Source organism: Danio rerio, chromosome 10 (genome assembly GCF_052040795.2).
Source record: "Danio rerio strain M-AB ecotype USA chromosome 10, GRCz13ab, whole genome shotgun sequence".
NCBI classification, from domain to species: Eukaryota; Metazoa; Chordata; class Actinopteri; order Cypriniformes; family Danionidae; genus Danio; species Danio rerio.
The window spans coordinates 33,364,507-33,379,506 of record NC_141030.1 but is presented as its reverse complement, the minus strand read 5'-3'; the positions used below and the strand labels follow the sequence as shown (position 1 = coordinate 33,379,506).

General features: G+C 36.7%; 1 protein-coding gene across 6 annotated transcripts in view; it reads right to left on the bottom strand.

Annotated features, from left to right (window-relative positions):
• Positions 1–15,000, bottom strand: part of dlg2 (discs, large homolog 2 (Drosophila)) — a gene marked incomplete at its 5' end in the record, with an annotated part of 395,575 nt that overhangs the window by 50,617 nt on the left and 329,958 nt on the right.

Below are 15,000 nucleotides of genomic sequence, written 5' to 3'. Positions count from 1 at the left end.
TGGCTGGTTTGTGTTCACATTGTCTCTTTTGCTTCTGAACCCTGGTACACTTGCGTCTTCAAGCTACTGTTTTGTGTAGAGTAGTTGCTAGGTTCTGCTTTTACTGAATCTTTTGATTCTGTTATCACAGCTAAAACACAGAGAGCCACCTTTCTGTCGCAAAATAGAATAAAATAAGATAAGATAAGATAAAAAACATTAAAATGTTCAGTCTGCAGAAGTTCTTTTTAGTTGAGACATGCAGAATTTATTACCGTTTTCACTGAGTCAATTCTGTTTGTCACCAAGGTAAGTGATTTACAAAGAAGCACACACGAATGAACGTTATCGAAAACTAAAGTTTGTTGAACAGTTGGCGGTTCACTTATGCTATTTAGTATGATTGCATTCATATCAGAAGTGAATTGTACCAGAGTTAACACAAACCGTACCCAGACCACCTCTTTCAGGTGGACTTGTGTTCACGGGTGCCACCAGAGTTCAAGAGACACGGTCATGCTGAACGTACCATACTCAGACATTAAATGAACCCGTGTGCCGACCAAAAATGCTAGTGTGAAAGCAGCCTAAAGCACAAAGTGTCATGCCGTGCAACATCTTTTAGAATTGTAAACATTATTTTGTGGGGGATTATGGACACTGGCATCTGTTCACATTGCTTATAAACACATAGAAAACAATGTAAAGACGAAGTTAATCAAACCAAACCTGCCACACCCTAAGCCACTTTTCAGCTTCTACTGTAATTCACAAAAAAAGACACCTTCTCCCTTAAGGATCTGGAACCTTCTAGACAGATAAAAGCTCTGTCTGTCTCAGACCTACATTTCGAGCAGGGAGCAGGGATCAAGGAAGAATACAGGTTGTTGGGGATGATAAATTACCACGCGTCCAGAGGCAGAGATAAAAAAAAAAAAACAAAAAAAAACAGATGACCATTCAGATATTCTGAATCCAGTTCTGATATAAAACCACATGCATGGCAAAACCAGTTAATTCAAAACATCTATTTTGATTCTGTGCACATAGCTGCATCCACCATAATGAATGTTGGTCTGGTATTTGTGTGCATGCAGTCGGACACATCCAGGTTGACAGACGTCCTTGCGCAACAACACACACACACACACACACACACACACGCACACGCACACGCACACGCACACGCACACGCACACACACACACACACACACACACACACACACACACACAGATCCACACACACACACACACACACACACTCGTGTCAGTCTGCAGTGCCGGTGAGGTGCTTTCAGTTAATAGAGGACAGCTTGTGTAGTCTCATTAGCTGCTGTGCAGTGACTCCAACATGCCAAATACAGCTCTACCCGCAGCAGGAGAAAAGAGCATCACTGCGCCAGCAGGTACAATCACAATGTGTGAGCTACACAACTGGCACTGTGACATTTCCAGGGAAGAAAAGACTGTAAATTAAGCCAGCGTCATCTGTAATACGTCAGCGAACGTGTGCACGAGCTTTTAGCTAAAATAATGCTACTGTACACAGACTGCAGTGCTGAGATAAAAAGCCTTTTCAACCAAGAACAATAAAAATAAATATCATTATAATGACATCTACCAACCACATCAGCAGATGATGATGCTTTGTTTACTGAAGCGTGTGCAGTTTCATCATCTGCAGCTCTAAATTCTCAAGTTCTCTAAAGATGGAAAAAAAAAGTCTTACTCCTTTTTTTGCAAATCATGATTAGGAGGCTCAGTGTTAATAAACTAATATTAAATTATCCACTGTTAGCGACCACAACCGGGCCACACCAGTAAACACTTCAATTCATCTCTGAAAGTACAGTATGTCTTTAAAAGCAAAGTATATAATATCCGCCACTAGAGAGCGCATATTCACAACAAACAAAGGCACCATGACTGAGTTGTGGAAATAATGGGAGTTTTATCTTAATTACATTCTACAGGCCTCCTGCAGCAATCATGTTCATAGATGAGCTAAGTAAGTAGGGCTGGGCGATGAAATAGATATCGGTATTTATTGACCGAACACCTTTATCAATAATAAAAAAAAAAAGATTTGGTATGTAGTTTCAGTATGAAGCGTTATAGTTTTATTCTAATGTGGCTGCTGAGCGCACACCTTGGAAGCAATGCCAATAAGCTTTAGGGTGTCAGTTTGAATTTCCTGAATGCCGAGAGCGCACTGCAATTCATGTGAGTAGAACTAACCAATCTGCTTCACACTTTGTATGGAATGTACACATTTCAGTAAAGGCAGACTAATTACCTTAGACAAACACAGCACATGCAAACACTGCAGTGTTTTCTCCCTAAACTTGCATCGGAGCGGCAAAGATGATTTGTACATTTGTCATCCTCTGAGAAAACAGTCACCTAGTTACGACGCCAAAGAAAATGGTAAAGGAAACCAAGGGCTTGGCGCTTTAGGTAAGAATAACAATTGATCTGCGAAAATGAGAGCTGTACAGCAACAGTAAGGAGATAAAAAAGGATGTCACCAGAGTGGCTTTTTGGTTTCTTTTCTTGTGCATCCCAACCACAAGCTCTCCATCTGAAAGATTTTTTTTAGCATAGGGGGTAATATAGTCATTCAACTTCACATTTAGTTCAGCGTGTATTTGAATAATGATGGTTGGTTCATTTATTTGAAAGCTCAGATTTGATAATCATAATTTGTGTTGTTTACAGAGATGAGGTTCACTGTATCATTATTATTCACACCCTACAAATGTTGAACTACCTTTACCATTGCACACACTTTGTAACATTTTATTCATCAAGTTTAAGAGTCTCTTTAATACTTAAGTTTATTTTATTATAAAAAGATCAGATATTTTGTTTAAATATTTTTGGTTTTGACTATTTAAACTTAATTTACCTTAGTAACGTTGGTAAATTACAATAAAGTGGGTAAAAAAAAACATAATATTCCTAAATGTATTGTTAAAAAATATTCAGTAATTATAGATAACGAATGATATGAAGCATGATATCATGATCATTTTTTTTGCAGTATCGGCCAGCCCTATAAGTATTGAAAACTTATCATCACTTAAAAAAAATAATAAATAAATAAAAATAAATAAATAAATAAAAATCACAAGACAAGATTTTTTTGTCTTGTGTCTAGTCAAAATATCGAAACATTTTTAAATCAAGAAACATTTTTTAGACAAGCAAAATGATTGTCTTGTTTAAAGAAATATTATACCAAAATTAAGCAAGTTTTTCCTTTAAATAAGCAAAAAAATCTGCCAATGAGGGTATGCTTATTTTGCTTACACCACTGACAGATTATTCACTTAATTATGGTATATTATTTCATAAAACAAGACATTCATTTGTGCTTGTCTAGAAAATGCTTCTTGATTTAAGATTTCCTTCTACACATTTAGACAAGAAACAAGACAAAAGTATGAAAAGCATTTATGCAGTGATAGTTGTAGAGGACAGCAATGCTGAAAGCAAAATGAGAACTCTGAAGCCATTTCTGATGAAAGACAAACACAAAAGCATCTGGACATTTGTTATGCCACAGTTGACCACTTTTTTAATAAAAACAAATCATACATATTTTGCCTTTAACAATATAGTAAAGTTGCCCAACAGTTAATCTGGTGTAACGTGGCTTTTTGGGTACAAACATCTGACAATAGAACTATCAAGAGTTCCATTATCACAAAAATGGACACTCTTACTACTTAAACAAGACTGCACCAAGTGTAGTTTCTATCATGCCATCATATTGTACATACTTATTTGTAATTTATAACTGTATAAGAACCACAAGACCTGCTATGCTGCAAGCTATCATACTTTTTTACATTTGCAAACTATGTATCTGCAGACTTTACAATTACAAACTAATTACAGATAAAGTAGATCAATATTCTGTTAACTGTTTTCTAAAAGAAAAACAAATAATAGGATGCAATAACTAAAAAACAACAACAACATCACTAATATGTATTTCAATGAATATAAAAAAAAACTTAATTAACATGTATGGAAAACCTATGTATGGAAAAACTATCACTGAAATGATATGCAGATTATAATGTGTATCTACAATTAGACCATTACAAAATTCTCTGGATTCACTGCCATAAAATGGGTTTATTTCAACAAAGTTATTCCACTGCACAGTTTTAAATTTGGTAGTTTTACAAATGTTAAATGCAAAATAAGGTTTAACTGTGTATAAATGTATAAAGCAACGATGACACTGATGTCCTATGCAACAGAGATACTTTCTGCTGGTCAGTGCACTAAATTTGCATGACCAATCTAATCATGAGCAAAACCTGTATGAAGTTATTGTCAGTGTCATGCAAAACTCTCAACTGCACTGATTTCAATCACGGACTTTGCTTGTGAATTTGTGCCAAGTAACTGTAAATGTGAGTGCATCTTAAGAGTGATGGAGTGATTTGAAGGTCTGATCTAAGTTTGTGTTTAAATAGCAGTCCAGATGTGAGAGTTACATATGTTTGAATGCAGAGGACGTGTGTCCTCCTAAGAATCTGCCAACAGCAGCTCACCCAGAAGAACTCTGGGATCAGGGCCAACCTGTGGATAAACACTGGCAACTGTCCACTTCACAGCCTAATAAATATATACACTCGCAAAAACCCAAAGGAAGTTGCCGAAGCAATTAAAACTAAAATTAGATTTCGATATTCTGAAGGAATTATTAATAATTTATTATTAGTGGAAACAAAATTATTTTAGACTAAAACTACTGGTCAAAACTTTTTTGTTAACTAAAATAAAAAAGTTCACAATAAAAAGAAAAACAAATGACATACTGTAAAAACAAACAAAACTGTAACTAGCAAAAACAAATGATCTTTATTCATATTTAAAGGTGCCCTATAAAGGAAATCTGGTAATACTTAGGCAGAGTGGAATAATAAGAGATCAGAGATAACAGACCGTAAGCCTCAGCCACCACTGTTTCCTCATTCTCATGTAAATCTCATGAGTGTAAAACCCCAGAGGACAACAGGCACATCAGAACACAAAGCAGACTGTTGCGTGACTTACTGGGCACGCCCTAAGAATTTGCATGTACTTTAGGTCGTTTATCAAGCCCTAAGGAGAAGGTTGTGTTTGAAAATACACAATGTTTCCTTGTAAGACAACAATGAAACATTTTCTCCCTTAGTTGACTTGAATTTTTTATTTAACTTACAATGTACTGTATGTGAGACTTTTATTTTGAAAATGAAAGGTTCAGACAGTTTTCTATTTGTCACTGAGCAGCGACTTCACGCTAAATGAAGGATTTGCATATTATACATGTATTCAGCGGGCGAAGCAGTGGCGCAGTAGGTAGTGCTGTCGCCTCACAGCAAGAAGATCGGTGGGTCGCTGGTTCGAGCCTCGGCTCAGTTGGTGTTTCTGTGTGGAGTTTGCATGTTCTCCCTGCGTTCGCGTGGGTTTCCTCCAGGTTCTCGGGTTTCCCCCACAGTCCAAAAACATGTGGTACAGGTGAATTGGGTAGGCTAAATTGTCCGTAGTGTATGAGTTTGTTTGTGAATGTGTGTGTGGATGTTTCCCAGAGATGGGTTGCGGCTGGAAGGGCATCCGCTACGTAAAAACTTGCTGGATAAGTTGGCGGTTCATTCCGCTGTGGCGACCCCTTTTTAAATAAAGGGACTAAGCCGACAAGAAAATGAATGAATGAATGACATGTATTCAACTCCATGTGGTCTGAATGTTAAACTAAAATTACTGAAACTAAAAATATAAAAACTAAATGTGTTTACAAAATAAAAACTAAACTAGAACTAACAAAACCATTCATGAAACTAAAACTATAAACTGAAAATTAAATAAAACCTTAAAATAGTGGTAAAATAAAACTCAGCGGCACGGTGGCTCAGTGGTTAGCACTGTTGCCTCACAGCAAGAAGGTCGCTAGCTTGAGTCCTGGCTGGGCCAGAAGGCATTACTGTGTGGAGTTAGCACATTCTCCCCGTGTTCTCCCCTTCAGGTGCTTTAGTTTCCCCCCAGTTCAAAGACATTCAGTATAAGTGAATTGGATTGACTAAATTGGCCATAGTGTATGAGTGTGTGTGTGTGTGTGTGTGTGTGTGTGTGTATGAATGTGAGAGTGTATGGGTGTTGGGTTGCAGCTGGAGGGGCATTGGCTGTGTAAAACATATGCCGAAGTAGTTGGTGGTTCATTCCGCTGTGGTGACCCCTATTAATAAGGAACTAAGCTGAAGGAAAATGAATGAATGAATGAATGAATGAATGAATGAATGAATAAAAAAAACTAAATAATAAAAATAATATAAAAATAATATTGGGTGGAAAACAATATGCTAGAGTGTTGTCTTCATGATATTCTGGTTTCTACTGTATTTACAGCTTTGTTAAAGTCTATGGGATTAGCTTTTCCTCACCTGCCAGGTGGAAATTTGCGATCCTGATTGCACAGAAATGTAGCGCACTGTTCCTCACAAAGCTGCATGATTTGATGTATAATTCATGTGCAGGACAAGTTTTGCACTAAAGTTAATAGACATTCGGAGAACATGACTGACAGCACAATTAAGAATATTGTCCACAGAGGGAGAGATAACCTTGCTGACCTTAAAATCTAACTTCTTGGAGAGTTAAACTAATTAATTTTGTTACACTCCATGACAAAACATTCAGAACTTGATTATAAATATTCTAAAGCACATTCTGGCACAAAATCTCTTTCAATGAATGTTGCCCTTTAAATTAGTTAAGCTGCAAATCCTGGTTCAATCTGTCAGAACAATAAAACCATGTACTGTGGAAGATTCATTCTCCACGGAAGGTCTTCAGATGTTTGGGCTTCATTAGAAAGGATGAGATAGAGGAGAGCAGAGGTCGGTAATAAATCAGACGGGACACACACTATTACAGTAAAACACTTATTGATAGAGCTAAGTGATTAATGGCCTGTTAGCTTCAGACTGCCTGCTCTTTCACACACAAACACAAAGACATTAGGATATTAGATGAAAACCAGTCTTATCAGTGTGTTACATCAATTAATATCTTGTTCCATCAAAAAATAAAGGTTCTATCTACTGTATCCATTCATCCGTCCGACCGTCCATACATCCATCCATTTATCTATCTGTCCGTCCATCCATCCATTTATCTATCTATCCATCTGTCTGTCTGTCCATCCATACATCCATCCATATATCCATCCATCCATTTATCTATCTGTCCATCTGTCTGTCTGTCCATCCATACATCCATCCATATATTCATCCATCTATTTATCTATCTGTACATCTGTCCGTCCGTCCGTCCATTCATCCGTCTATCTATTTAACTAGACATCCATCCATTCATTCATCTATCCATCTGTCCATCCGTCTGTCCATCCATCCATCCATCCATCCATCCATCCATCCATCTTAAATAGATGGATGGACGGATCTATCTATCTATCTATCTATCTATCTATCTATCTATCTATCTATCTATCTATCTATCTATCTATCTATCTATCTATCTATCTCTGTCTGTCTATCCATCCATACATCCATCCATCTACCTATCTGTCCATCCATCCATCCATCCATCCGTCCATCCGTCCGTCGGTCCGTCCGTCCGTCCGTCCGTCCGTCCGTCTATCTATTCAACTATACATCCATCCATTCATTCATCTATCCATTTGTCCATCCGTCCATCTGTCCATCCATCCATCCATCCTTAAACTGGCAAAAAATGGGACAGTTCACCAAAAAATGAATATTACCTTATAAATTACCCACCCTCAAGCCGCCCTCGGTGTAAATGATTTATTTCTGTCAGACAAACACTTTAATCCTGGCTCTTCGCTGCTGTATAATGGTGTTGGATAGTGACTTTTATTGTGAAGCTTCTAGAGTACATACATTGTCAATTTATGCCACAAGAAGGGTTAATGCATGTTTTATAAATAAGAATGATGTGTTTTTGTAACAAAAACACTTACAATTTTAGACTAATCACTGACTTCTGGTAGCTGCTTCAGAACAAAAATTATTGTGAAAAGCACTACACCGATAAACTTGAATTGAATAAAACTATACAGTAGCGCAAATCCAACTATCTTTATTTTTCGTCATTTTTTTTCTGTGTAGTGAGAGGTTTCCATGAAATGTGTCTATTCCCAGAACTTCCACTATAAATGAGTCTGGTGTCATATGTCGTATATGTCAGTTGAAAATGACATGCATTCAGTCGTATAAGATATATACTCTCATACACAGAATATTGCTTAAGGGTGAGGTAAATTATGGGGTAATTTTGTATTTCTTACTGTGTAGTAGGTAATTTTTTGAAGTAAAAAATAAATAAATTGCTGTGTAGTTCTGCAGTATGGCGGCAATGAGGCTAAGTGGTTAGCACTGTTGCCTCACAGCAAGAAGGTTGTTGGTTGGAGTCCCGGCTAGATCAGGAAGTCTTTCTGTGTAGAGTTTGCATGTGGTAAAACATGCAGTATAGTTGAATGGCATTAACTAAATTGCCTGTAGTGTGTGAATAGGAGAGTGTGTGGGTGTTTCCCAGCAGGGTTGTACTTTCAGAGCTGGGCTGCGGCTGAAAGGACGTACGCCAGTAAAACATACGCCAGATTAATGGCCGGTTCATTCCGCTGTAGCAACGTGGGAATGAGCTGAAAAAAAGTGAGTTCTGCAGTCTAATTTACAAGAAACAACAAAAGTCTGAAGAAAGTACTCATTTAGATATATACAGTAGGTAAATGTGTATTTGTGTGTGTGTGTGTGTGTGTGTGTGTGTGTGTGTGTGTATTATCTTAGCGCGCTGGTGTCCTAAAAGCACCTTCAATCTTGTTTCTCAGAATGCCACGTTAACAGAAGCACACGCGCACACTCATACAAATGAAAATGCCAGTTCTGAAAAACCTTTTCAAGCCCTATTGTTCTCTGTTTCAAAATGCCAGCTAAAAACTACAGTGTGTTCTGAGAGCACATGCATGATTTTTCAGCCACCCAGCACTGAGGGACAGCCATTGAAGTGTTTTAGTAGTGATGCTGCTAAAAGCTGGAAACAAATGACAGCAATCTGTTCATTTTCTGCTTGAAGAGAGGACGGTCTGTCAGTCAGCATAGTATATGGATCTGTGTGAGAGTATCAGTGTATAACCTATTACTAAGCTCTAGCCTGAAATTACCAAGGTTCAGGAAGTGTTTGCTGAACCCGAGGGCACGCTGATAAAACGGCATGCAATTATGTTTCCCAGAGATGGTACACAAGCTACTAATGCTGCCTGACCTCACCTTCTCTTCACCTGTATGGAGGATATAGACTGTAGCCTTATTATCTAAGGTTATATAATCCAAAATCGAATTTTCCTGTTTTTAATTAACAAAAATAGTATTTAAAAATGAAATAAAAAAGTCCTGTAAGTTTATAAAAACTAACTAACAAATACATAAAACATTTTTAAAAAGTAACATATTTATAGGACACATTTATTGACGTTGAGAGAGTCAGGACCGAAAGAGATAAGGGTCTGGCTGCAGATCACCCCAAGGCTTGCACTCTCAGGCACCCACAATTCCTCTGCAAGTGACGTCATTTACAGTCAATGTGGCAGGATAGTGCAGGGCTCGTTTGCATGAAAGTCCTTATCCAAAAAATCCCCCAGTTTGAAGGTTAAGGGTACCCTTAGTAAAAGTTGGGTTGCAAGAACAAACAAAAAGATAAACTTAAGGAATTTAAGGCTGCCAATAAGTATTTCCCCTTTTGCCTTGAGCAACCATTTCCTCTTAAAGCATTTAAGGAACCTAATGAGCTCCCTTAAATGAACAAATGAAACTCAAAATGCAAAGCATTCTCACCTAAATAATAAAAATGTTTTAGATAAAAGACTTACAGGACTGTAGATAAATAATTGAATAAAACCATTTAATAAATAAAAGAAAATAAAGAAAAATAAAGAAGCTCCCCTTTGAATTTTTTTTTTTGTAATATTTCCCAGATTATGTTTAACAGAGCAAGGAATTTTTCACAGTATGTCTGGTAATATTTTTTCTTTTGGATAAAGTCTTATTTCTTTATTTTGGCTAGAATAAAAGCAGTTTTAATTTTTTAAAACCATTTTAAAGTCAAAATTATTAACCCCTTTAAGCTGTATTTTTCCCCATAGTCTACAGAACAAACCATCATTACACAATAACTTGCCTAATTACCCTAACCTGCCTAGTTAATCTAAATACTAAAAACTATTATGTTTAGAAATGTGCTAAAAAAAAATCTTCTCTCCATTAAAAAGGGGAGCTAATATTTCAGGGGGACTAATAATTCTCACTTCAACTGTACGTGTCTGCGCAGGAGTGCATCCATATGAAATCGCAGTTTCAGTGCAGCTTCAAAAGTCAAAAAGTACATGATCCCATCCCAGTTTTATAGGTCCTCAAACACAATCTTGAGGTCGACTCGATAAGAGAACTCACTTAACAGTAAGAAAACGGCACAAATGTTGATTGTAAATGACGTCAATTGCAAAGGAAGCACGGTTGCCTTAAGTGCAAGTCTGAGAGTGCAAGTGCAAATCTGCAACCAGACTCTATTGCCGAAAGATGGTGCTCACTAGCTACTTTTCCATCCATCAATTTTTATGTGCATCTTGGATGTGGCCATAAAAAATAAAAATAAAAAAGCGGTTGATGGAAACGCCAAGATGCGCATACATTTTGAAAATGCGCATAAAAAAATGTATGCTCATAAATAAGTAGGATAAACTTTTTATTCGATAAGAAAAGATGCGCATAAACTGCAATGAAAACACTTTTACTGAACAAATTCCAGTATGCACATAAAAAAAATCATGTGATTTTGTTCTAAGTGATCATGTGCTGATAAAAATTTGTGTGAATTGATAAACCAGCAGGCTGACTGCATTGTAACACATATGAAATGTTGTTTTGGTCATTCTAAAATGTCATAACCATTTCAGTATTCGTGTTATTATATTATTAATGACCTCCAGCGTCGTCAGGAGTGTCTGTGCTCCTTGTCTCATGCCAATAAACTCCACCACGCGTTCATTGTGTGTCGGCATAAAAAATTGACACAGTGTCACAGTCACCAGAGATCTAGCCCAAGCAGATTACTGGAGAACTACAAGATCCAGTCATACCCACTCACACACCTGCTCCAAGTTTACATTGATTTAACTAGCACTGCTGAAGCTGCTCATTTTACTGATTACTGGACTATTTATACACCACAGAAACACACAGAAGTTGCCAAGCCTTGTATCCTGAATGTGAACATTAAGACACATTTTCCATTTCCTTGTTTTCCGTGTTAGACCTTGCTTTGTTTTGTTTGTTTACGTTGCTCGCTGCCTGCCTTCTGACCACTTGCCTGTTATTTTCGACAACAACTCTGGATTGCCCATACACATCTGTTTGTTCCTGTATTGACCACTGCTTGCCTGACCATCCTGTTTATTAAAACCTGCACAAGGATCCTCACACCGTTGTCCAGCATCACTGTCACTTTACACACAGCTTCTTCTACTGCAGCAAATTTAGTTTTTAGTGTTTATATTTGGCACCAGTTAATCAGGAAGTGACGATTTTGTTCTCTTTGACGCATAAAGTTAATTCGAAGTATTGGATGGAAAAATAGCTGGTGACAGTATAGAGTGCCCATCACTATACTGGGGCATTAGAACTCACATAAACCACTCACATAGTAAGAGCCCTTCCTGCTGGTATCACTAAGACCTCTTCTAACAGCAACCTTATTTTAAATAAATAATCCATTAAAAAACAAACATAAACAAGGACATTAAATTAAATACAGTGGTCCCTCGTTAATCGTGTGAGTTAAGTTTTAAAAATAGCCCGCAATAGGTGAAATCTGTGAAGTAGTCTGCTTTATCTTTTACAATTATTATAGATGTTTTAAGGCTGTAAAACCCCTCACTACACTATTTTCTTAGAAAGGCATTGAAACCTTTCTTTCATGTAAACTCGCGTAACTTCAACCTTCTTTTAGCATCTCCAGAAGTCCAAATTTTTGTGCGATGGTTAGCATTTTTACCTGCATTTTGGTTGCTATCATGCGTGCCTTTGATGGTGCAGAATGTTTCATCGACATTATGGGATTTGTTAGGGAGAAAACTTGCAAACATTCAGTGCAGCACTTCATTAGAGTCTGGTCACTGTTAGCCATCAAAGATTTATGTCAATGTGGGAAGCTGAACGCATTCTGTACTGTACAGGAGACACAGCAGAGATTGATTGACGATGGTCTACAGCCAATCAGGACGCAGAACACAATGCGCTAATCAAGACACAGAACACAATGTGCTGTGAAAAAAAAGCATGTCAAATTGCACTAAAAAAAATCTGTGAAACTGCGAGATCTAATGCATTTAACCCCCTTGACACACACAAGTTCCTAAATAATAAGTTATTTTCCTCCTTTAAGAGCAATTTATGCTTAATTTTCTTCATTTAATATCTTTTCTCAGCATGGATTATGTTATTATTAATTTAACTAAAACATTTAATTTATCGTCACAACAAATTATAACTGAAAAACATCAAATTAGATCAAAATATATGAGATAAAGATTTAAAGACCCTTTTATAAACCTTTATCTGACATATTAAGATCTATTTATACATTATACATATATGAGGTAACCATTGACATGTATGTCAATATACAGTTCCTGTGTAGTTTCTAGTATGAGAGAATCTACAGTTTTGATCTGAAACACAGACTGTAAAAAGCTCAAACTCAGTGATTTTTCTCGATTATCAATCCATCTTCAGTATTCTTGGATTCACTTTTTTTTCTTTTTTTTTTTGTAGTAACTCTGCGAGGTTGTCGTATTGCAACGGGGAGTTACTGATGATGAAAGCCCACCTCAGCAGTCCCACAACACCCCCTGCAAAAAGTGCAAGCTTGCATTTACCTCTGCACCTTAATGAGCTCTACCTCCCCAGAATCGATTCACAGAGCATCAGGGGAATTGAATGGAGCCACAGAGAAAAGCCTGGTTGGAACCACAGCTCTATGACTAAATACTCATAACGCTGACTATCAAAGCACCCCAAATATTTTTTTTTAAAGTCCACAAAACATCTATACTAAACACTTTTGCATAGTGTCTGCACAGCTACTGCAAAAGGAGAAAATTGCCATTATAATACATTTTTAATGCCAGGAGAATTGATTCTTGTGGTTTCACAGCATCCCAAACAAAGCCTCCATCCACTCAATATTAACATACATAACTTAAAGGTGCTGTATGTACGTTTTTGACTCTTCTAAAGCATAAAAACACCATAATATGTTCGCAGATATTTAAGAAACATTTAAAGTGAACATTCTTGCTGAAAAAGGTCAGTTTGATGACCTAAAGGTGAGTAACAGCAAAATAAATTTGGGTAAACTACCATTTTAAGTGTGACCTAAAGGGATAGTTCACCTAAAAATTCAAATATAGCCATAATTTACTCACCCTCAAGTGGTTCCTAGTCCTTTATCTTTTTAACACAAGACAAGATATTCTGAAGATATCAGAATTCAGTAACCACTGACATCCATGAAAAAAAATAAAATAAAAATTATGGAAGTCAATAGGTAACGGTTACCAACATATTACAATATCTTCTTTTGTGTTCATAAGAAAAAAAGAGGTTTAATAAGTGAAGGCTAAGTAAATTATGAAAAGGAATTACATTTTTGGGTGCACTATCCACTAACTGGTGTTTTACAATTCACAGAATAGATTAAATCTAAAATGAAAACTCTTTAATTCTAAAAATTCAAACGCTTAGCAAACTGCTATAAGCTAAAGCAGTCAGTGCTTGTGTTAGGGCAAACATGCAGCCATTCTGTGAGTGTGATATGTTTGTTTCAGCAAGGGTATGTTGATTCAGCAGGGGGCAGCAGGTAGTTTGGGCAAGGAGAAGTACAGGAGGAAGAGGAGCAGAGACAGAGAGCAGTGCAGTAGAAGACAAGCATGGCTGCTGACCTAAACCTGACCTGCCATTTTAACCCAAAAGACTCACTTTCTGTTTAGTCTTTGTGTGCTAGCTTTGCAGCATTAACATACTTGATACTACTAAATGCAGACAAATTGAAACTGTAACAGATATACACAATTCTATGTTATAGTATGTACCTACAGTGTTCTTACCTTAGTGATATAAATACAACTACATTGGTTGAGTTTAGGGTTCGCGGTTAGCCCCTGTTAATTACCCAGTGAGTGCTATTACTTTAATTTACATGTAATGTGTAAATGCAGAAAAAAAGGCTGTTTTAGTTCTCTTTAATAAACTAAAAGTTATGTATATATGTATGTGTCTACGGATATGTATATATGTATCTGTATTTCTGTAAAGTCATTATTCATACACTGTATATATATACAGTTGAAGTCAGAATTATTAGCCCCCCTATGAATTTTCTTTTCTTTTTTAACTATTTTCTAAATGATGTTGAACAGAGCAAGGAAAGTTTCACAGTATGTCTGATAATATTTTTTCTTCTGCACTGTTAGCCCGGATTTAGTTTCTACTTAAATATTTAAGCATAATACACTAAAACAAAAAAGTTTGATGATATCACTTTATAATTTTAAGTATATTCTACTAATTTGTTGGCATAGTCCAATGTGCAAATAATTTGAAGTACAATAAACTTAAATTGAAAAGTTATTGAACAGACCACACCTCTTCTTCCTGTCTATTAACAGAGTAATGAGCAGTTGCTTAAGGTATCAGTGTGCATGTTTTCGTTATTTTAACCGTCTTTATTGCAGCCTGCTCTTTCACACAAATACAGACATATAAAACAAAACAAAAACAGTCCAAAATTGATTTCAGCCACGCACTGAGTCGACGGTTTCTGCCTTTGGTTGCGGTTGTGTGGATTCAGGCACAGCTTGCAAAGAACTGGAAGGTGAGTTTAACTCCGAGAGTTGTAAAAACCTCATTTAAAATTTCGCCATT